The 23,733-nt window shown below is 42.4% G+C and overlaps 1 pseudogene; it reads left to right on the forward strand.

The window, feature by feature from the left end:
* Positions 1-619: 619 nt before the first annotated feature.
* On the forward strand, positions 620-2,532 carry LOC101551994 (ETS translocation variant 3-like; annotated as a pseudogene).
* The last annotated feature ends 21,201 nt before the right edge of the window (positions 2,533-23,733 follow it).

Here is a 23,733-nt window from a genome sequence, read left to right on the forward strand (position 1 = left end):
CCACGTACTGGGCCACAAAACACCTCAATAGAGTCAGAAAGACAGAGATTGTATCAACTCTTTATTTAGACCATGGTGCGCTGAAGATAGAAGTTAATCACACACAGAAACAGTGAATCAAATCAAACATCTGGAAATTAAACAACTCAATGTTGAACAATGAGTGGGTCAGAGAAGAAATCAAAGATGAAATCAAAAGATACCTGCAAACAAATGAAAATGAAAACGATCTACCAGAACTTGTGGGACTCAGCTAAAGCAGTGTTTAGGGGAAAATTTAGAGCTCTGCAAGTATTTTTCAGAAAGGAATGAAAGAGCCCACATAAATAACCTGACTTCATAGCTCAAGATCTTTGAAAAGGTCCAACCAAAGGAGCCCAAACCAGGCAGGAGGAAGTAAATAATAAAACTTAGAGCAGAAATTAGTGACATAGAAACTCAAAAAGCTATCCAAAAGATCACTGAAACCAAGAGCTGGTTCTTTAAGAAAATAAACAAGATTGGTAAACCACTAGCAAGACTCACAAAGAAAGAGAGAGGGAAAACCCTAATAAGCTGAATCAGAAACGAAAAGGGAGATATTGACCGACGAGAGACCGTGGGGGAGAGGAGGGTGAAAATGAAAGCAGGCTGTAGCATCGCAGAAAAGCCAGAAGAGGTGGAGGGTATCAGTTTCCGGGCTGGGCCTATAAAACAGAGTCGCCCCCTGGCTCCCGGCAGATCCAGCTGTGGCCCTTCATCTTGGAGCTGCTGCAGAAGGAAGAGTTCCGCCATGTCATTGCCTGGCGGCAGGGAGAGTAGGGGAGTTGTCATCAAGGACCCAGGCGAGGTGGCGGCCTCTGGGGCCGCAGGAAGTGCAAACCACAGGTGAACTATGAGAAGCTGGGCCGGGCCCTCAGATACTATCACAGCAAGAGGATCCTTCATAAAACAAAAGGGAAAGGATTCACCTACAAGTTTAATTTCAACAAGCTGGGGATGCCCAACTACCCATTCCTCAGCATCCGTCTGAGGTGTGGTTCCCCAGAGCGCGCCACCAGTGCCCACAGCTTCCCTCTTCCACTCCTGCTCTGGGTACCCACCCCCCACCGGGACGGGCAGCTGGGCACTTCTCTGCGGGCCCCCTGAGCACTTCTGGCGGCGAGAGAAAGGGGGAGCTGCCGAGCTGGGGGCGCTCGGTCCTCCCGGGATGCGGTCCCCGGAGCAGGGACCGCCCCCCAAGCGCGAGCCTGACGTCACGCCTCCCCTGCGTCGGCCTGGCGTGTGCCCTGACCCCACAGCCCCTTCGCCGAGTCTCCGGTCCCTGGCCGAGGGGTTCCTCAACGGCCCGCTCTCACCAGCTCTCTCCCCGGCGCCCACCGCCCTCCCCTAGAGCCCGGCCCCAGGCCTCAGCCCACGGCAGCAGCTGCTTCTCCTCCAACCCCGAGGAAACGAGACACTGCCTGCACGCTCGGGCCTGCTCCGTGTTCAACTCCCGCCGGCGCCCGGACGCCCCCCCCCCCCGCTACCCGGGCCTCAGGGTCCCCGCTGCAGTGCCAAAGGCACCCTGAAGAGCCTGCCCAGTCCGCATCAGGCCGCAGCCCCGCCGTGCGGCCAAGCACGGCGAGAGGGTGAGAGCAGCCAGGAGGCCGGCCCGCCCGCACCGCCCCTCCTGTGGCGCCTGTGCCCCGGGGATCGGGTGGGGCCCGCCGGGAGGGAGGCCAGGGCCCCGCGGGGCCAGCAGGAGGCCGCCCCCTGGACTAGGGCCCCGCGGGGCCAGCAGGAGGCCGCCCCCTGGACTAGGGCCCCGCGGGGCCAGCAGGAGGCCGCCCCCTGGACGGGGGCCCCCCACAGTGGGGGCCAGCAGGAGGCCGCCCCCAGGACGGGGGCCCCGCGGGGCCAGCAGGAGGCTGCCCCCTGGACTAGGGCCCCGCGGGGCCAGCAGGAGGCCGCCCCCAGGACGGGGGCCCCGCGGGGCCAGCAGGAGGCCGCCCCCAGGACGAGGGCCCCGCGGGGCCAGCAGGAGGCCGCCCCCAGGACGGGGGGGGCCCCGCGGGGCCAGCAGGAGGCCGCCCCCTGGACGGGGGCCCCCCAAAGTGGGGGCCAGCAGGAGGCCCCCCCAGGCCGAGGGCCCCGCAGTGGGGGCCAGCAGGCCGCCCCCAGGACGGGGGCCCCGCAGTGGGGGCCAGCAGGAGGCCCCCCCAGGCCGAGGGCGCCGCCCCGCGGGGCCGGGGGGAGGGGAAAGGCGCTGCTTTTGCCCGCCCAGCCGCACCTCCTGCCGGGCCAGCTGCGCCCCTTGGCCCCTGCAGTGAGGAACCCTTGGAAGTGGCGGGAGACAGTGGGGACAGGCCTGGCAGAGAGGCCAGCGTCCCCGAGGAGGAGGAGGATGCCCTGATGCCGCCAGAGCTGCGCCCAAAGCGGCGCTGGAACGACGACCCCGAGGCCCGAGAGCTGAGCGAGAACGGCGGCACCTTCCCTGGAGCAGCCGGGGCCGGCCTGGCCACCGCAGCGGCCGGCGCCCAGGGGCCGCGGCGTCCGGGCTGCAGGTCCTAGAACCAACACGGGCGCCCAGGGCCCGCGGCGTCGGGGCTGCAGGTCCTAGAACCAACGCGGGCGCCCAGGGGCCATGGCGTCCGGGATGTTGGTCCTAGAACCAACGCAGTCGCGTATTTATGTGGCGAGGTGGGGGAGGGAGCTAGGTTGGTTTGACCATTCTAGAGGCGTAGACTCATACTTTGAAGTTAGGGGAAGGCAGGGGCCACCTTCTGCTGTAAATTAGGTGGGCCATGAACACGCTTTCTTCCTGGTGAGCAGGCCGCGGCTAGGGGTGAGGGAGAGGAGATGCGCCTCTGATCCCGGGGAGGCTGCCCTCTGACAAACTCCCGGGGGCCAGGCTCATCGCCCGCAGTCCTCCAGGGTCCGGGTTCCTGTCTACGGTGTCTGTATAGGGAAAGCCACCGGCGAATTCCTCCTGCTCCGACGGGTTCCTCTGGCCCCGACAGAGACCCCACTCACAGGGGAGGGCGTGCTGGGCCGAGCAGTGAGGGACGGGGAGACCAGCCTGGAATGTTTCATGCTAACCGTCTCAGACTGCTGGTGTGGGGGCGGCGCAGATGTTGCTCCTTTTTCTCTTTTCCCCCTTGTTTTGCCTTACTGTTGTTTGGCTCCCCACACCCCTTTCCTTTTCGAAACCCCGGTTTCAGGAGACGTGGCACACTGCCAGGGTGTGCGGACAGGGCTGACGCCGGGGCTGCCTGGGCCGAGACCAGGAAGCCCCACTGAGAATTTCTGGGACTTTTCACCGACTCAGAAGCCAGGAGGAGTTGTAAACTCTTGTTCAGGGGGGCTGGAGTGATAGCACAGCGGGTGGGGCGTTTGCCTTGCACGCAGCCGACCTGAGTTCGAATCCCAGCATCCCATATGGTCCCCTGAGCACCGCCAGGGATAATTCCTGAGTGCATGAGCCAGGAATGACCCCTGTGCATTGCCGGGTGTGACCCAAAAAGAAAAAAAAAACAACAAAAACAAAAACAAAAAAACTCTTGTTCAGGAAAGAAAGAAAAGGGCAGAAGGAAGTAGGAAGTAACCCAGTGCCTTTAAGAACAAAACAAAAAATGACGTCCGCTTTTTCTTTCCATTGTATGTTTGGGGAGCCAAGCCAAAGTGGGACTGTGATGCCGTCGGCTGAAGAGGGGGCCAGGGGTCCGTCTCTGTCCGTCTGGTCTGTCCGCTGTTCTGAAGTCAAGCCTTAACGATGAGCACACTTTAACAAGATACGGGTCCGACACCAACCACCTGGAAAACGGGTGTGGGCAACTTTTCCCACACTCCAGGATTATTGAGACATGGGTCCATTTGAAGGTGGCGCTTTAGCCAGCATCCCCTCTCGCTGTTACTGGCGTGGGTAGCAGGAAGCAGAGCTGTGGAAGTGATGGGCAGGTGATGGCTGGGGGCAAGGAAAGTAGCTGGGGATGCAGATGGATGTTCATTACGTCTGAAGGGAGAGGGGGGCTGGAGGCAGTCTGGTAGGAGAGAGTCGAGTGTTGTGTCGAGGGGTTACCAGCTTCACTATGCCCATTTCTTTGCCATGTACATGCTCCACCCAGTTCGCATGCTCCCTCAACATGTGCCCAGGAGACTGCAGTTTACAGACAGTGAGTTGTTTCCTTATGGGAAATGCCCTTCTGTCAACCTTGGAACAGCAGGGAAGTATTGGTCTTACATGAAGCAAAAGTGGACTAGTAGGGCAAAAAGAAGCTGCAGCTCTGTGTATGCGTGTGTGTGTCCATGTCTGTGTGCATGTGTGTGTGTGTGTAGCTAGTAATGCATGGATGTGCCTAACGAGGCACAGAAAGAAGCCGACATGAAGATCCGGTTCAGATCAGCCTGGCATCAGGGAGAAGTGAAATCCGTATCTTTGGGGCAAGGAGCCAGGCACAGGGATACTGTATAGGAGCAATTCCCATCTCCACCTAAGTGGACTCTGCATCCTGAGAAGACTGTGGGGTTGTCTTTTTTCCTGTGGAAGGAGAGTGATCCTTGGCATATGCACATGAGAAAGGGACTCCGGAGGTTAGAGCAGGTGGGCGAGTTTTAGATGACCTGACTTGAGTTTGTCTCACTGTTTGGGACAATTGTTCTCCCGTCATTTTGATTCAGATGCCACAAGTGACTGGTCTTTCCCTGGGTACAGGATGAGAGGAGTTCCTTGTAACTCAGGCCTTGACCAGGCTGCCTTTAGTTGGTTGTGTTTTTGTCAGTTTCTCTAGCACCTCAACTTACCTCGAATCAGAAAGCTAGTCCGGGCAGGAGGAAGAGGGAATCTCTGCTTGGCATTGCCTGATCTAGCCAGGGAGGCTGGCTGGCCGGGTCCCCGCCCTCTGTCCACTAGAGGGGAGCTGGCAAGTGTCGGTATGAACTCAGGAATAGAAACAAGAGGCCTTTAAAATGAGAGGGAGCAAAATCCATGATGCAAACTTGTAACCCCCTAGAACCCAAGTGCCAGAATTCATTCCTAGATGCTGCTTTTGTCTGAACAAAAAGTCACTGCTTTCACACTTGAGGAAAACACTCAAAAACTGTTGAACTCCAGAAAGCAATGTTTTGGGCGTTAGGATGTTGGGGCCAGGGATGTGACTCAGCAGTAATTCACATGCCTTGCATATGTGAGACCTGCATACAATCCCCAGCACCCCAATAAAAAGGGGGAGAAAGTTTGGTGTTTAGCTATTTCCTCTGATTTCCATTCCACCAGTATAAATTGCTGATTGATTTGCACTGCACCCCAGGACTGGAGTTCAGGGGTGGTCCTTAGGAAAAGGGGTACTTGTACTTTCTTGGTACATGGGCCTGGGGGTAGTAAGGGCCATTTCTCAGATGTAGGAGGTAGTATCCCCCCAACCCACTCCTGACAGTACTGTCACCTGTCTAGGACAGAATCAGACCTTCTGCAAACATCTTGTCAATCTTCAGCAGCAGATGAGGAAGGGGAATGGAATGGTTTATTCTCTTCCCCAGTTTTTCCAATTTTTCTATGCCAAATGTATAAAACTTTGCAAACAAAAATTTTGTTAGCCAAGAGCTTGTTTATCATAGGTTGCTTCTTTGACTATCAGAAAATAGTTGGGGGGAGGGGGGAGGAACTTTTTAGGGATTCCAGCCTTACTGAGTCTTGTTTTTAATAGAATCGCTAGAAATAAAATATAAACAATTCATCAAGTCCCTTCAAGCTGCACTGCATTAACCCCATATAGGGTTGTTCCCTAGTCCTTCATGGGCCAAGAAAATTTCTAAAGCATTAAATACACATACACCCCAAGCAGATAGTGACTGTTCTTGTATTTTTATTTATTCCATATTATGTGTGTCCTTTTGGTTACGTCAACAGTAGTGGAACACGATATTTTAATTTTGTTTGAAAGAATTTTAAACCAGTCTTTGAAGGATTGCTCCCTTTTTTCATTTGGGGGAAGGGGCCAGTGGGACAAAGTCACGAGGTTAATTTGTCTTGAAATATATATTCTTTGAGTTACAAAATTGTGAGGCAGGGATTTGTTACTGAGGCACTCACAAGTGAAAGATGACTTCACTAGTTACTTGCTTAAGCAGATTAAGTGTGTATATGTACATAAAATGTAAGTACTCTGAACTCCATTGTGCAGTGCCTTTTAGATGTTCCGCTTTCTACAAAGTCTTCAATTTTTTGCATATGTATTATACATATGATGTAATGTTATAGAAATATATGTATAATATACATATACATATACATATTTTTCCAGGGGTATCTGATAGCTCTGTATTTTGTTATGGAAGTTGAAAGAAAAAAGTATTTTACCTCAAAAATTAAAGTTAAATAACAAAAAACTTTTAAGTAAAAAAAAAAGAAAGAAAAGAAAAGGGAGATATCACAACAGAAATGAAAGAAATTCAAAAGATCATCAGAGATTACATTGAAAGCCTGCACACCACAAAACAAGAGAACCTAGAAGAAATGGATACATTCTTGGGTTCCTATAACCTTCCAAAGCTTAGCCAAGAAGATCTGGAATACCTGAATAGGCCTATAACCACTAGGAAAATTAAACAGTAATTAAAAATCTTCCCCAAACCTAAAGCACAATTCCAGAAGGGCTCACTATCGAATTCTTCCAAACATTTAAAGAGGACCTACTGCCAGTCCTTTTCAAGATTTTCCAGGAAATTGAAGAAACAGAAACTCTCCCAAACAGTTTCTATGAGGCACATATCATCCTAATATCAAAAGCAAACAAAGACTCCACCAAAAAAGAAAATTACAGGCTGATATCCCTCATGAACATGATGCGAAGATCCTCAACAAAATATTAGCAGATAGGATCCACTCAACGAGGCCCCGAGTTGCCCCCCATGAATAGTTCCTCTGGCTCCTGAATGACCATAAGTCATTGATTCCAGAGGCTCATAAGTCAATCTTGGAACCCAGCAGCTTTTGGCAGGAATAAAATATCAAAAATCCAAAATCTTATGCTCTTCATAATCAGCAATAGAAAACAAATCATCTAATGATGCCTTTTCAGCAGTTCTGATTGTTGGGGAAAATTCCAAATAATAATGGTGGATCTTTTGTTGAAATATTGAATGTGATAAAAGTGGAGAGATTAAAGTGGAAATCATTTTACACACAGGCATGGGACGGGTGGGATTGGGGGTATACTGGGGTTCTTGGTGGGGGATAATGTGCACTGGTGAAGGGATGGGTGTTTGATCATTGTATGACTGAGACTTAAACTGGAAAGCTTTGTAATTGTTCTCATGGTGATTCAATAAAAAAAAATCCAGCAACTCATCAGAAAGATCATACACCAGGACCAAGTGGGACTCATCCCGGGGATGCAAGGGTGGTTTAACATTAAAAAATCAATCAACATAATCCATCATATCAACAAAAGAAAAAATAAAAACCATATAATCATATTAATAGATACAGAGAAAGCATTTGACAAAATTCAGCACCTGTTTATGATGAAAACTCTCACAAAAATGGGAATTGAAGGAAGTTTTGTCAATATAGTCAAAGCCATCTACCACAAGCCTATGGCAAACATTATCCTCAATGGGGAAAAACTAAGAGCCTTCCCTCTAAGATCAGGAACAAGACAAGGATGCCCACTCTCTCCACTACTATTCAATATAATACTGGAAGTACTTCCCATAGCAGGTAGTCAAGAAAAAGACAATAAGGGCATCCAAATGGGGAAAGGAAAAATCAAACTCTCACTATTTGCAGATGACATGATACTCTATTTAGATAACCCTAAAGCCTCTACCAAGGAACTCCTAGAAACAGTAAACTTATATAGTAAAGTCGCAGGCTATAAAATCAATACCCAAAAGTCCATGGCTTTCTTATACCTAAATAACGAGAGAAAGGAAAGTGATATGAAAAAGACAATCCCATTCACAATCATGCCTCAGAAAAGGACCTGTACACAGAAAACTACAAAACACTACTTCAAGAAATAAAAGAGAACATGAGGAAATAGAAAAACAACCCCTGCTCATGGATTGGGAGAATTAACTTTGTCAAAATGGCAATAATCCCCAAAGCATTATAAAGATTTCATGATCAAACACTCCTGAAATTCATATGAAAAAACAAGGCCCCACGAATAGCTAAATCAATTCTCAGGATAAAAAGAGATGGGGGGACATCAACTTCTCCATCTTCAAACAGTACTATAAGCAGTAATAATTAAAACAGCATGGTATTGGAACAAAAACAGACCCACAGACCAGGGCAATAGGGTTGAACATCCTTACATATACCCTCAAATATTTGAGCATATAATCTTTGATAAGGGAGCAAGAGATGTGAAGTGAAACAAGGAAAGTCTCTTTAACAAATGGTGCTGGCAAAACTGGACAACTACATACAAAAAATGTGCTCAGATTCTACCTAACACCATGCAACAAAAATCACATTAAAATGGATTAAATACCTCAACATCAGACCAGAATCCATAGGTATATTGAAGAAAAGGTCGGCAAAACCCTCTGCGACACTGAAGCTAAAGCTATCTTCAAGAACAAAATGCCATTGACCAAACAAGTGGAAACAGAAATAAATAAATGGGACTATCTAAAACTAGTCTCTTGCCCGCGTGTCTGGCTATCTTCCCTGGGGCCCCTCAGAGGGGATGGACTCCAGCTTCCCTCCCCGCCCTGAGCAGAGCTCCCGGCGGCCAAAGACCTCTGGAACCTAGCCACAGCCATGCTCAAGGCCCCTTTCCACAAGTTCAGACAAGCGTCATGCATGAAGGTGCCGGCAGAGGAACTCAGGTGTGTGTAATCCTATCAACGGCCAACATCCAGAGACTTAAAAGCAAGCTCCCAGAAAAGAGTGATGCAGAGTCTCATGCCCGAACGCCTGGCTATCTAATAACCTACTTCTCCCTCTGGGAGAAACTGGCAAGCTACTAAGAGCTTCCTGCCCACCTGGGAGAGCCTCGAAAGCTTCCCATGATGCATTCATATGCCAAAGCCAGTAACAAGCTGGGTCTCATTCCCCTGACCCTAAAAGTGCCTCCAATGCGGCATCATTGGGAAGGATCAGTAGAGAGAAGCTTCTAAAATCTCAGGGATAGGACAAATGAAGAGGTTACTGAGATAGCTCGAGAAATTCGACGATAAATGGGATGATGATGATGATGATGATGATGATCTTAAACTAAGAAGTTCCTGTATCTCAAAAAAAAACAGTGAACAGAATACAAAGACAGTATGGAAAGGATATTCACCCAATACCCCTCTGATAAGGGGTTAATATCAAGGATATACAAGGCACTGGTTGAATTCTGCAAGAAGAAAACATCTAAACTCATTAGAAAAGGGGGCAACGAAATGAACAGAAAATTTCTGAAAGAAGAAATCCGAATGGCCAAAAGACACATGAAAAAGTGCTCTTCATCACCAATCATCAGGGAGATGGAGGTCAAAACAACAATGAGATATCTCACACCACAGAGATTGGCACACATCCCAAAGAACAAAAACAATCAACGTTTGCATGGGTGGACGGATAAAGGGACTCTCCTTTACTGTTGGTGGGGATGCTGACTGGTCCAGCCTTTTTAGAAAACAATATGGAAGTTCTCAAAAACTAGACATTGAGCTCCCATTTGACCCAGCTTCTGGGAATATATCCCGAGATGCAAAAAGTACAGTAGAAATGACATATGCACTTGTATGTTTATTGCAGCACTATTTACAAGATCTAATCTGGAAAAGCCCCAAGTGCCTGAAAACAGATGACTTGTTAAAGAAACTTTGGTATATCTACACAATGGAATACTATGCAGCTGTTAGAAAAAAATGAAGTAATGAAATTTTCATATAAGTAGATCAACATGGAGAGTATCATACTAAGTTAAATGAGTCAGAAAGAGAGGGAAAGACATAAAAGGACTGCACTCATTTGTGGAATATATAGTAACATAATAGGAGACTAAAACTTAAGGACAGTTAAATAAGGGTCGGAGGATTGCCTCACTGCTTGATAGTCGATCTCATGTGCTGGGGGAAAAGGTAGCTGGGATTGAGAGAGGAGCACTAAAAAAATGATGGTTGGAGGGATTGCTCAGGATAGTAGATGCACGTTGAAAGTAGACTATGGACCAAACATGATAGCTTCTTGTTACCTGTGTTGCAAACCATAACACCCAAAGGACAGAGAGAGTAAGAGGGAATGTGCCTGCCACAGTGGCAGGAGGTGGGAAGGGGTGGGGGTGGGGACATTTGTGGTGGAGAATGCGCACTGGTGGGGGGATGGGTACTTGAACATTGACTGAAATGCAATCACAAAAGTCTATAAATCTGTAAATTTATTTTACGATATTTCATTAAAAAATTTGGAGGAAAAAAATGAATTCCAATTTTATGTGATAATGTAATTTGCTATATACTATGATTCCAGCACTTTCTCTTTCTTCCCTTTTTATTCTTCAAACTCTGAAGACAAAAAAATAGTGCCAACACTAAGGCATCCACTTGTACATGAGAAGTTTCTAACACGTTAGTTGGGTTTGGAGTATATAAGGGAACAGGGAATGGAAGGTCTCTTGCACAGAGGCAAATTTGCCATGACAGATTGAGGGCAGAAATCCAACAGCATAGAATAAGCAGCCATGGGACTTTTATGGAAGTCAGGACTTGGTGACTACAGAACAAGGGTTCCCAGGTTTTTTTCACGGGACTTCGTTGCTGATCATAAGCCATTTCCATGACATCAACGTCTTCTGGAAAGCGAATCCTGGCAGCAGATTCTTAGGACTTATTCATCATTTTTTTTTTACTTCTAGTTTTGTTTTGGCTTGTTTGGGGGCCACATATGGAGCTGCTCAATGCTTATCCTGCTTTCAGGGAACACTCCTGGGAGCTTGTGGTGGTACAGTATGGGGTGCTGGGGATTGAATATGAAGGCAAGCACCCTAACTACTATGACCCACTCCAGCCAGGGGTCTTCTGAACCTCGCATGAAGCTTCCTCAGAGTAGCAGTGAGCCCTGACCAAGAAGAGATGGGGTGGCTAGCCCTATGGCTTAGCCCTTTCCAGCTACAGGATCTGAAGGCTAGAAGGGCAGATAGGCATAGCATCGTGGCCAGCTTTTGGACCCAAGAGAGCCATTGTCCTCAACAGGTACCAATAAACCCTGCCTGCAAAGAGCATGGTAACTCCACTTTGCTCCTCAGCTGCACATTTCTTCATCACTCCATAACTTATCATAAATATATGAAGACAATCTAACGTAGGTTCCTAACCACACAAAAGCATGCAAGGAACAACTCCAAACAGCAAAGGTCAGTGGTAAAGCAACGCAGAAACCCACCAGGCTTAGTAAGTGAAGTCACTAGCCCAGATGAATCAAACAGTAATAATGAACTATATATAACCTCTCTGATAAGGAATTTAGAATGGAACTGTTAAGGATGCATAAGGAGCTCAAAGAAACAATGGAACACACTGCCAATAAAATACAAGAGGATATGGGGCTGGAGCAATAGCACAGTGGGTAGGGCGTTTGCCTTGTACGCGGCTGACCTGGGTTCGATTCTCAGCATCCCATATGGTCCCCTTAGCACTGCCAGGGGTAATTCCTGAGTGCAGAGCCAGGAGTTACCCCTGTGCATTGCCGGGTGTGACCCAAAAAGAAAAAAAAATACAAGAGGATATGAGAGCAGAAATGAGAAAAATACGAACAAAAATATAAGCAGAAATGATATATCTGAAAAACTGGTAACTGAAATGAAAAACTCACCAGATGGCCTCAGCAGCAGAATAACAACTGCTGAGGACAGAATCAGTGAGCTCCAAGTTGAGGTACAGAGAATTTCTAAACAATTGCTGAAGATGTAAAAAGCTTCAAAGTAAACCAACAGATTCAAGATAAAATCAGAATGAAACCAAGAGGAATAGAATAAGAATCATTGGAGTCCCAGAAGACAGGAAGAAAACTCTGATGAAGAAGTAACTGTCAAAGCCATCATTTTTGAGAACTTCCCAGAGCTAAAGTGTGCATGCACCCATATTCAGGAGTCCTGAAGGGTACCAGCTAATAGAAACTCAAATAAAAGTACTCCAAAAAACATTCTAATCAGAAGGATAAAAATAATATATAACGAAAAAATACTGAAGGCAGCAAGATCAAAGAAGGAAATTTCTTATAAAGGAGAATACTTAAGATTAACAGTGACTTATCTGATGAAACTCTCCAGGCCTGAAGACAGTGGAGGAGGATATAGTGAAAAATCTCAATAAAATAAATGCCTCACCAAGAATACTTTACCCAACTAGATTCACATTCATACTTGAAGAAACAATACACATAGGCACAGATAAACAACAGAGGAACTTCATAGACTCAAAACCCTGGTTACAAGTAAGATGAGATACTTTAAGAAAATAAAGCCCCTCAAATACACCAAGCTCCTGCATAAAGATGGCACAAAACCTCATAACAATAGTCTCTAAATGCCAATGGCTAAACTCACCAATTAAGAGAGAGAGTGATAGGATGGATCAGAAAATTGAACCCAACATTCTACTGCCTGCAGGAAACACATCTGAACATTCAGAGCAAATACAAATGCAAAATAAAAGGTTGTAAAACAATTCCACAATCAAACAACTCCTTCAAAAATGCTGGGATGGCTAAAGAAGTGTTGGACCACATAGACTTCAGGCTGAAGAAGGTTATAAGAGACAACGAAGGTTATTTCTTAATGACCAAGGAATCAATACATCAATAACTCACACTCCTTAATGTATATGTCTGAATGAGGAACAGCAAAATACTTAAAACAACTTCTCATAGACATGGAGAAAGAAATTGATAGCAACACAATAATAGAGATTTCAACACCACTTTATCACCTCTCGATAGATCAATCAGACTAAAGCTCAGCAAGGAAATATTTATTTGAGGGAAGAAATGGAAGAGAGGGCGGTAGTATCTATCTATCTATCTATCTATCTATCTATCTATCTATCTATCTATCTATCTATCTGACAATTCATCCCCAAAAGCTGAATACACATTCTTCTCCAGTGCACATGGGACATTCTTCAAGATATACTTCACTCTGGGCCACATAAAATATCTCAAAGAAATTAGGATAAAAGAAATTGTATCAACTATCCTTTCAGAACATGGTGCACTGAAAATAGAAGTTAATTATATACAGAAATGAAGAATCAAATCAAAACCTGGAAATTAAACAGCTCACTAATGAACAACCAGTAGCTTAGAGAGGAAATCGCAGAAGAAATCGAAAGACTCCTGGAAACAAACTAGAATAAGGACTTGTGGCAAAAGTTGTGCTAAGAGGAGAGTTTATAGCTCTGCAAGCATTCTTAAGGGAGGAAGAAAGAGCCAACATAAATAATTTAACCTTACAGCTTAACATCTTGGAAAAAGACCAACAAAAGTAGCCCAATCTAGGCAGGAGGAAGGAAATAGCAAAACTTAGAGCATAAATCAATGAACTGGAACCCTCCCCCAAATCTAAAAGATCAATGAAACTAGAGCTGGTTCATTGAGAAAATAAACAAGATCAATAGACCTTCTAGCAAGATTCACAAAGAAAGAGAAAGAAAGAACCCCCAAAACAGAATCAGAAATAAAAGAGGGGACATCACAACGAAACCACAGAAATTCAAAAAATCAAAATCATCACAGATTACTTTGAGAATCTTTATGCCATGAATAAGAGCATGCCGAAGAAATAGATAAATTTCTGGATTCCTATAGCCTCCCAAGGGTGACCAAAGAAGATCTGGAAACTGAACAGCCTATCACTATTGAGGAAATTGAAATAGTAATCAATAATCTCTCCCAAAACAAAAGCCCAGACTCAGTTGGATTCACTACTGAGTTCTTCAAAACCTTCAAGGAGGACCTACTGCCAATCCTTTTTAAGCTTTCCAGGAAGCTGAAAAATTGGAAATACTTCCAAACAGTTTCTATGAGGCAAATATCACCTTGATACCCAAAGCAGACAGCAACACCACACAAAAAAGAGAGAGTGAATTACAGGCTGATATCCCTGATGGACAGAGATGCGGAATCCTCAACAAAATGCAGCAAATAAAATCCAACGACTCATCAAAAAGTTCACACACCATGACCAAGTAGTATCCATTCAGGATACACAAGGATGGCTTAACATCACAAGTCAATCAACATAATACAATATATTGATAAAAGAAAAGATAAAAATAATATGATCATATAATAGATGCTGAGGATGCATTTGGAAAGATTCAGCATGCATTTGTTATAAAAACTCTCAACAAAATGGGAGTTGAAGGAACTTTCTTCAATATAAACAAAGTCATCTACCACAATCCCACAGTAAGCATTATTCTCAATTGGAAAAACTTAAAAGCCTTCCCTCTGTGATTAGCTACAAGACAAGGCTGCCTTATCTTGCCACTCAGTCTTCAATATAGGACTGGAAGTAATGCCATATCACTGTAGCACTGTCATCCCGTTGTTCATCAATTTGCTTGAGCGGGAACCAGTAACGTCTCCATTGTGAGACTTGTTACTGTTTTTGGCATATCAAATACGCCACAGGTAGCTTGCCAGGCTCTGCCATGCGGGCGGAATACTCTCGGTAGCTTGCTGAGAGGAATAAAACCTGGCTCGGCCTCGTGCAAGGCAAATGCCCTACCTGCTGTGCTATCGCTCCAGTCCGCCATATCAATTAGACAAGAAAAAGATATCAAGGGCATCCAGATAGGAAAGGAAGAAATCAAGCTCTCATTATTTGCAGATGACATGGTACTATGCTTAGAAAATCCCAAGAAATCTACAAAACAGATCCTAGAAACAATAAATTTGTATACCAAACTGGTAGGCTACAAAATCAAAACCAAAAAGTCCATGACTTTCCTATATACAAAAAATGAAAGGTAAGAAAACGATATAAAAAAGTACACTCCTGTCCAGAATTGAACATATCAAGTACTTCAGAATCAGCTTAACTAAAGAGGTGAAGGGCCTATATAAACAAAACTACATAACACTACTTCAGGAAATAAAGAGGACACAAAGAAATGGAGACACATCCCTTGCTCATAAATTGGAAGGATTAACATCCTCAAATTGGCAATATCCCCCAAAGCATTATAAAGATTCAATATGGTTCCTATAAGGTTAACCTTGACAATTTTCAAAGCAATAGACAAAATAATTCTGAAATTCATATAGAACAATAAACCCCCATGATTATCTAAAGTAATACTTGGGACAAAGAAAATGGGAGACATCACCTTTCTCAACTTCAACCTGTACTACAAGACAGTAGTAATTAAAATAGCATGGTATTGAAATAGAGACAGACCTGAAGACCCGCGGAATAGAGATGATCGTTTAATCTTTGACAAAGGAGCAAGTAATGTGAAGTGGAGCAAGGAAAGTCTCTTCAACAGGTTGTACTGGCAAAACTGGACAGCTACATGCAAAAAAAAATATGAACACAGACCTCTAACACAGACACAAAAGTCAGATCAAAATGGATTAAGACCTCAATTTAAAAGACCTGAATCCATAAGATACATGGAGGAAAATTTGGGCAAAACCCTCCATGCCTCAGAAGCCAAAGGCATCTTCAAAGATGAAACACCACTGACCAAGCAAGTAGAAGCAAAGATAAACAAACAGGATTTCATTAAACTAAGAAGTTTCTGCACCTCAAAAAACATAATATGAGACAAAAGAAAGTTCCCAAAATATGAGAGAGCCCATATATTGGGAAAATTATTTACCCTATACCTATCAGATAAGGGGTTATATTTAGGATATATAAGGAACGCATAGCAGTTAATAAGAAAAAACATCCTACCCCATCAAAAAAATGGATAGAAAATGAACAGAAACTTCCTCAAAGAAACACAAATGATCAAAAGCCATACGAAAAAATGCTCTACATCAGATAAATTCCAGGAGCTCCATAGCTTAGAAGCTGGTCTTGCATGCTGGGGGAAAAGGCAGCTCAAACAGAGAAGGGACCAGCAAGTAAAGGGTGCTAGCAGGGCCCGTTCGAAATAGGAGATGCGGGCTGATAGTAGACTACAGACGGAGAATGATGGCCACTTACTACCTCTACTGCAAACCACAACACCCAAAAGGAGAGAGAGAGCAAAAGGGAATGCTTTGCCACAGAGGCGGGGTGGGGTGGGGAAGATGGGGTGGGGGAAAGATGGGAGTGGGGGTGATAGAAGGGAATTCTGGGACCACTGGTTGTGGAAAACGGGCACTGGTGGAGGGATGGGCACACGACCATTGTATGACTGAAATGCAAGCACAAAAGTTTGTAAGTCTGTAATGGTACCTCACAGTGATTCACTAATAAAAAAATTTAAAAATAAATTTAAAAATGCTCTACATCACTAATCATCAGGGAGATGCAAATTAAAACAACAATGAAATATCAACTCACACCACAGAGTTTGATAAACATCAAAAAGAACATATCAAAAAGAACAAGAACAAGCAGTGCTGGCATGGATGTAGGGAGAAAGGGGATCTCCTTTATTTTTGGTGGGAATGCCCACTGGTCCAGCCTTTTTGGAAAACAATATGGGCATTCCTCAAAAAGCTAGAAATTGAGCTTCTATATGACCCAGTAATACCACTTCTGGGAATATACCCTGGGGTCACTAAAACAAACAGCAGAAAAACCATTTGCTCTTCTTTATTTATTGCAGTATGATTCACAATAACCAGAATCTGGAAACAAGCTGAGCACCTAATAACAGAAAACTGGTTAAAGAAAATGTTATAGTATGTCTATATGATGGAATGCTATGAAGCTGTTTGGAAAAATTAAGTCATGAAATAATGAAATTTGATTATAAATAGATGGACACATAGAGTATCAAGCTGAGTGAGTCGTAAGAAGTGGGGCAGATATAGAAAAACTACACTTACTTGTGGGATGTAAAAAACATAATATGAGACTAAGACCCAAGGACAGTAGAAAGAAGGGCCAGGAGAACTGGTCCACAGTTGGAAGCTTCAAGTCCTGGAAGTGAAGGCAAAGGGATACAGAATTGTACTACTACGACAAAGAAAGTTGGGAGTGATCACTCTGGATAAGAACTGTGTGCTGAAAGTGGGTAAAGGAACAAACATGACAACCTCTCAATATCTGGATTACAAACCATAATGCCTGAAAGGAGAGAGAGAGGGAGAAAGAAGGACAATGCCTGACATGAGACAGGATGGGTGGAGAGGGGGTTTGGGGAGGGAATCTGGGGACACTGGTGGTGGGAAATGTATACTGGTGGAGGAATGGGTATTTTCACATTGTAACCCGACTATGAACAACTTTGTAACTATGCTTCTGAAGGTGATTCAATTAAAAAAAAGTGGAGTAAGTGGACATCCGTATCTTGTACCTGATCTCAGAGGGAAAATCTTTCAGTTTTTTCACCCCTAAGGATAATACTGGGTTTCTTATTGTTGGCCAATATTATCTTGAGGAAAGTTCCTTCATTCCTATTTTATGGAGGGTTTTTAATTTTTTTTTATCACGAATGAGTGTTGAATCTTGTCAAAGGATTTCTCTGCATCAATTGATATATCACGTAATTTTTTTCTTTAAATTTCTTAATATGGTATATTATGTTAATAGACTTACATATGTTGAACCCTCCTGGCATTTCTGAGATGAATCCCATTTTATCAGGTGTATGATTTTTTTGATATTTTATTTTATTTAGTTAGGTAAGATTTTGTTAAGGATTTTAATCAGGGAAAATGCTCCAAAACTTCCTTTTCTGGAATTGGAGAATTCCAGAAAATATAAAGTTGTTCATAGTAACCTCTCATTATATTTTGAATTTCTGAAGGATCCATTGCAATTTCTCCCCTTTCATCTTTGATCCAATTTATTCCAACATTTTTCTCTTTTTTTATGAATCTGGCTAAAGGTTTATTTATCTGAGTGAGTTATAAAAAGTGGGACAGATATAGAAAAACTACACTTATTTGTGGGATGTGAAAAAAACATAATATGAGACTAAGACCCAAGGACAGTGGAAAGAAGGGCCAGGAGAACTGGTCCACAGTTGGAAGCTTCAAGTGCTGGAAGTGAAGGCAATGGGATGCAGAATTTGTTTGTTTTTTTGTTTGTTTATTTGTTTGTTTTTTGAAAGAACTAGCTTCTGGTTTCATTGTCTTCAAATTGCTTTCTTGGTTTCATTGTTAACTTCTGCTCTAGTCATTATTTCCCTCCTTCTGCTACTTTTGGATTTCTTTGTTATTCTTTCTCCAGATTTTTTAAATGTGTACTTAGGTTGTTTATTTGGAATTTTTCTCCTTTCTTAATATAGTACTGCACTGCTATGAATTCCTCCCAATATAGTTTTTTGCTGGATCACATAGATTCTGGTAACTTGTGTCTCTATTCTCATTAGTTTAAAAGAAACTTTCTGTGTCTTCTTTGATTTCCTCTTTGGTCCAATTACTGTTTAGTAGATGAAAGAGGCCAGGAAGTGTTTTTGGACCCTTAGGGGAATACCCTGAGTTCAAGAGGGCTTTGGAAGGGTGGATCAGTGGGCATTCCCACCAACAATAAAAGAGAGTCCCTTTCTGCCAGCATCTGCACCAGCACTGATTGTTCTGAACCTTTTTGATATGTGTCAGTCTGTGTGGTGTGAGATGATATCTTATTGTTTTGGTTTGCATCTCTCTGATGAAGAGAAATTTTTTCACGTGCCTTTTGGACATTAAAATTTCTTCTTGAGGAAGTTTCTGTTCATTTCTTCTCCCCATATTTTGATGGAGTTGAATGTTTTTGTTTTTTCTTGTAAAGTTATACCAGTGCCTTGTATATATTTTATATTAACCCCTTACAGAAGGGTATTGGGTGAAAAGATTTCCCATTCTGTATGCTATCTTTGTATCTTGGTCACTGTTTCTTCTCTTGAGGTGCAGAAGCCTCTTAATTTAATGTAGTCCCATTTGTTCATCTTTGTTTCCACTTGCTTGGTCAGTGGTGTTTCGTCTTTGAAGATATGTTTAGCTTCAATATCGTGGAAGTTTTTGCCTACATTTTTTTCCATGTACCTCATGGATTTTAATCTGATATTGAAGTCTTTAATCCAATTTGATCTGACTTTTGTGCATGGTGTTAAGTAGAGGTCTGAGCTGGTTTTTTGCACATAGCTGTCCAGTTTTTCCAGATCCACTTGTTAAAGAGGCTTTCCTTGCTCCACTTTATATTTATTGCTACCGTATACAAGATTAAATGATCATATATTTGAGGATGTTAGTCAGGGTATTCAACCTTATTCCATTGGTATGTGGGTCTGTCTTTATTTCAATACCATGTTTTTTAAATTGCAACTGCTTTGTAGTACAGTTTGAAGTTGGGGAAGATGATGCCACCCATCTTCTCTTTTCCAATGATTGCTTTAGCTACTTACTAGGATTTTACTGTTGCATATGAATTTCAGGCATGTTTGATCAATTTCTTTGAAAAATGTCATGGGTATCCTAATAGGGATCGCATCAAATTTGTATAACGCTTTGGGGAATACTGCCATTTGACAATGTTAATTATCCCAAATTATGAGCTGGGGATGTGTCTCCATTTCCTTATGTCCTCTTATTTCTTGAAGTAGCATTTTGTAGTTTTTATTTTCTGTACAGGTCCTTTCCCTTCTTAGTTAAGCTGATTCCAAGGTACTTGATTTTCTGAGGCACAATTGTGAATAGAATTTTTTTTTAATATCACTTTCTTCTCTTTAATTATGTGCATAGGAAAGTCACAAACTTTGGTGTATTGATTTTGCAACATGGCACTTTACTATACAGATCTATTGTTTCTAGGACCTTTTTGGGAGAAGATTTATGGTTCTCTAAATATAGTATCATGTCTAATAGTGAGGGCTTGACTTCTTTGTTTTCTATGTGGATGCCCTTAATATTGTTTTCTTCTGCAACTGCTATGGCAAGTACTTCCAGTACTATATTGAATAGAAGTGTTGGGCATAAGCATTCTTGTATAGTGTCTGATCTTAAAGGAAAGGCTTTTAGTTTTCTCCATTATGAATATTGCTTGTTGTGGGCCTATCTGTGGTAGATAGCTTTGACTATATTGAGGAACGTTTATTCAAGTTCCATTTTGTGGAGAGTTTTTATCATAAATGGGTGCTGGTTCATGTCAAGAGTTTTCTCTGCATCTTTTTATATTATCATATGGTTTTTATCTTTTATTGATATGGTGTATTATGTTGATTGACTTGTGAATGCTAAACAATCTATACTTCTCTGGGATGAATCCCATTTGGTCATGGTGTATGATCTTTTAGATGAATTGTTGAATTCCTTTTGCTAATATTTTGTTGAGGATTTTGCATCTGTGTTCATCAGGGATATCAGCCTGGAATTTTCTTTCTATTTCTTTTTTTTGGCTCCATCTGCCTTAGGTATCATGGTGACATGTATTTCAGAGAAATTGTTTGGGATTGTTTCTTTCTTCAATTTCCTGGAAAAGCTTGAAAAGGACTGGCAGTAGGTTCTCTTTAAATATTTGGAAGAATTCACTAGTGAATTCATCTGAACCTGGGCTTTTGTTTTTGGGAAGACTTTTGGTTACCATTTCAATTTCCTCTACATGTTCTGGGTCTATTCAGGTATTCCAGGTCTTCTTGGGTCAGCATTGGGAAGTTATAGGAATCCAGAAATTTATTCATTTCTTCTAGGTTCTCTTGCTTCATGACATACAGACTCTCCTGTAATCTCTCATGATATTTTGAAATTCTGTGGTTTCTCTTGTGGTATCCCCCCTTTTCATTTCTAATTTGCTTTATTAGGGTTCTCTCTCTTTCTGAGTCTTGCTAGTGATTTATAAATCTTGTTTGTTTTTTAAAAGAACCAGCTCTTAGTTTCATTGATCTTTTGATTTTTTTTTGTTGGGGGGATTTCAGCTCATCGATTTCTCCTCTAAGTGCTATTATTTTTTTCCTCCTGCCTGGCGTGGGCTTCTTTTGTTGGTCATTTTCTAAGACCTTAAGCTGTGAAGTCAAGTTATTTATGTGATCCCATTCTTCCTTCCTGATGAAGTTATAAAGATATAAACTTTCCTTTTAACACTGCTTTAGCTGTGTCCCATAGGTTCTGCTAAGTTCTGTCCTCATTGTTATTTGTTTCCAGTAATGTTCTGATTTCTTCCTTGATTTCCTCTCTAACTCGTTGTTCAGCAATGAGCTGTTTAACTTTCAGGTGTTTGATTTGATTCTATGTTTCTGTTGTGGTTGTATTTTCAGTACATCATGGTCTGAAAAGATAATTGATTCAATTTCTATTTTCTTGATTTTTTTGAGCTATGTTTGGTGGCCCAGCTTGGAAAATTTTGGAAAACATCTTGGAAAATGTTCCATGTGCATTGCAAAATAATGTGTATTCAGCTTTTGGGGGATAAAACACCTTCCACATATGTAGTCTCTTTCTTCCATTTCTTCCTTCAGAGCCAGTATTTGCTTGCTGAGTTTTAGTCTCATTGCTCTTTCAAGAGGTGACAAAGCAGTGTTGAAGTCTCTGACTACTATTATATTGCTACCAATGTCCTCCTTGAAGTCTGTTTGCAGTTGTTTTAAGTTCATTGAGTGTGTGTATATGTTTAAGAGTGTAATTTCTTCCTAATATACATATCCCTTGATGATTATAAAAAATGGCCATTGTTGACCCTTCTAATCTTTTTCAGCCTGAAATTTATGTTTTCAGATGCTATTATAGCTACCTCGGCTTAAAAAAAATTTTATTAGAGAATCACTGTGATATACAGTTACAAACTTATGAACTTTCATGTTTGCTTTTCACTCATACAGTGATCATTTACCCATCCCTCCACCAGTGCCCATTCACCTCCACTAATGATCCCACTATCCCTCTCACCACCCTTGCCCAATCCCCCACCACCTCTGCAGAGAGGAATTCCCTTTTGTTTTCTTTCCTTCCGGGTGTTATAGTTTGCAATGGAGGTATCAAGTGGCCATCATGTTCAGTCTATAGTCTACTTAAGTTTGCATATGTGTCCAAATGTGTCCTCCCAACATCCTCTGCTTGGTGTTTCCTTCTCTATCTCAGCTGCTTTTTCCCCCAGCATGTTAGGCCAGTTTCCAAACTGTGGGGCAAACCTCCTGATCCTTATCTCTACAACTCTTAGGTGTTAGTCTCCCACTCTGTTATTTTATATTCCACAGATGAGTGCAATATTTCTATGTCTGTTTCTCTCTTTCTGACTCATTTCACTTAACAGGATACTTTCCATGTTGATCCACTTATATGCAAATTTCATGACTTCATCTTTTCTAACTGCTGCATAGTATTCCATAGTGTAGATGTACCAAAGTTTCTTTGACCAGTCATCTGTTTTTGGGCACTTTGTTTTTTTCCAGATTTTGGCTATTGTAAACGGTGCTGCAATGAATATACAAACCCAGATGTCATTTCTACTATATTTTTTTGCCTCTCCAGGATATATTTCCAGAAGTGGTATTGCTGGGTCAAATGGGAGCTCAATTTCTAATTTTTTGAGAATCGTCCATATTGTTTTCCAAAATGGCTGAACCAGTCAGCATTCCCACAGCAGTGAAGGAGAGTCCCTTTCTCCCAACATCCGCTCCAACACTGGTTGCTTTTGTTCTTTTGGATGTTACCCAGGCTTTTTGAAGGAGTTGCAAACCCAATTATTAATTCTCATTAAGTACTGTTATTTCTTCAGTGATTTTCTATCTGGTTGACCTAATCAGTGATGAAAATGTGTTGTTAAAGTATCATACTATTTTTGTGTTGCTCTGCCTGCATCAACAAGCTATGTAATCTCTCACAGAAAAGTTTAAGAAATCTCATAATAGAGATATTTAGTGAGTTCAAAGAAATGATGGTACAAATCAATAAAGCACAAGGAAATATGAGGAGAAATGGAAAAACTGCAGTCATAAATTACAGAAATCAAGTGCATGCTCAGAAAAATAAAGAATTTAATGGAAGGCCTAGTGTCAGATTAATAGTGGCTGAGTAATTAGTCAATGACCTCAATGATGTAATGGAGAAAATCTCCAGAAAACAACAGAGGATGAAAAAATTCTGAAGAGCAATGAACAGTATGAAGAACTTATAGTACTGTAGTATAATCAAAGAAATTATTAACATAGGATTTCCTACAATTGAGGATTTATGCACCCAGATTCAGGAAGCTTGAAGTTTCCATCAAAAAAAAAAGACCCAAACAGAAAAACTTTAAGTCATATCCCGTTCAAAATGACAAAAGCCAAAAATAGAGATAGAATACTGAAAACAAGAAGGAGGAATTTATACACAAAGGAACTCCTATTGGAATCACACCAAATCTACCAAGTCTTCATAGACAAGAAGAGTATGGTGGATATAGTAAAATAACTCAATAAAATGAATGCCTCATCAAGAATGCTCTGTCCATAAGTGCTACCATTAGTTTTGAAGAAAAAATACAGAGCTTCATGATCAATCATTTTCTTAAGTTTTTGAAGAGGCATTAAACAGTGTCTTTAACGACCAGACAAACTTCATAAATACTCATAATTTCAAGAAAATTGAAGCAAAATATTCCTTCATCCCAGCTGTCTCACTTAATGCCAATGCCCTGAAATCACCAATTAAGAGACAGCATTCGAGCATTGTATAACTGAGATTTAAACCTGAAAACTTTGTAACTTTCCACA

This window comes from Sorex araneus, chromosome 6 (genome assembly GCF_027595985.1).
Source record: "Sorex araneus isolate mSorAra2 chromosome 6, mSorAra2.pri, whole genome shotgun sequence".
Classification (NCBI taxonomy): Eukaryota; Metazoa; Chordata; class Mammalia; order Eulipotyphla; family Soricidae; genus Sorex; species Sorex araneus.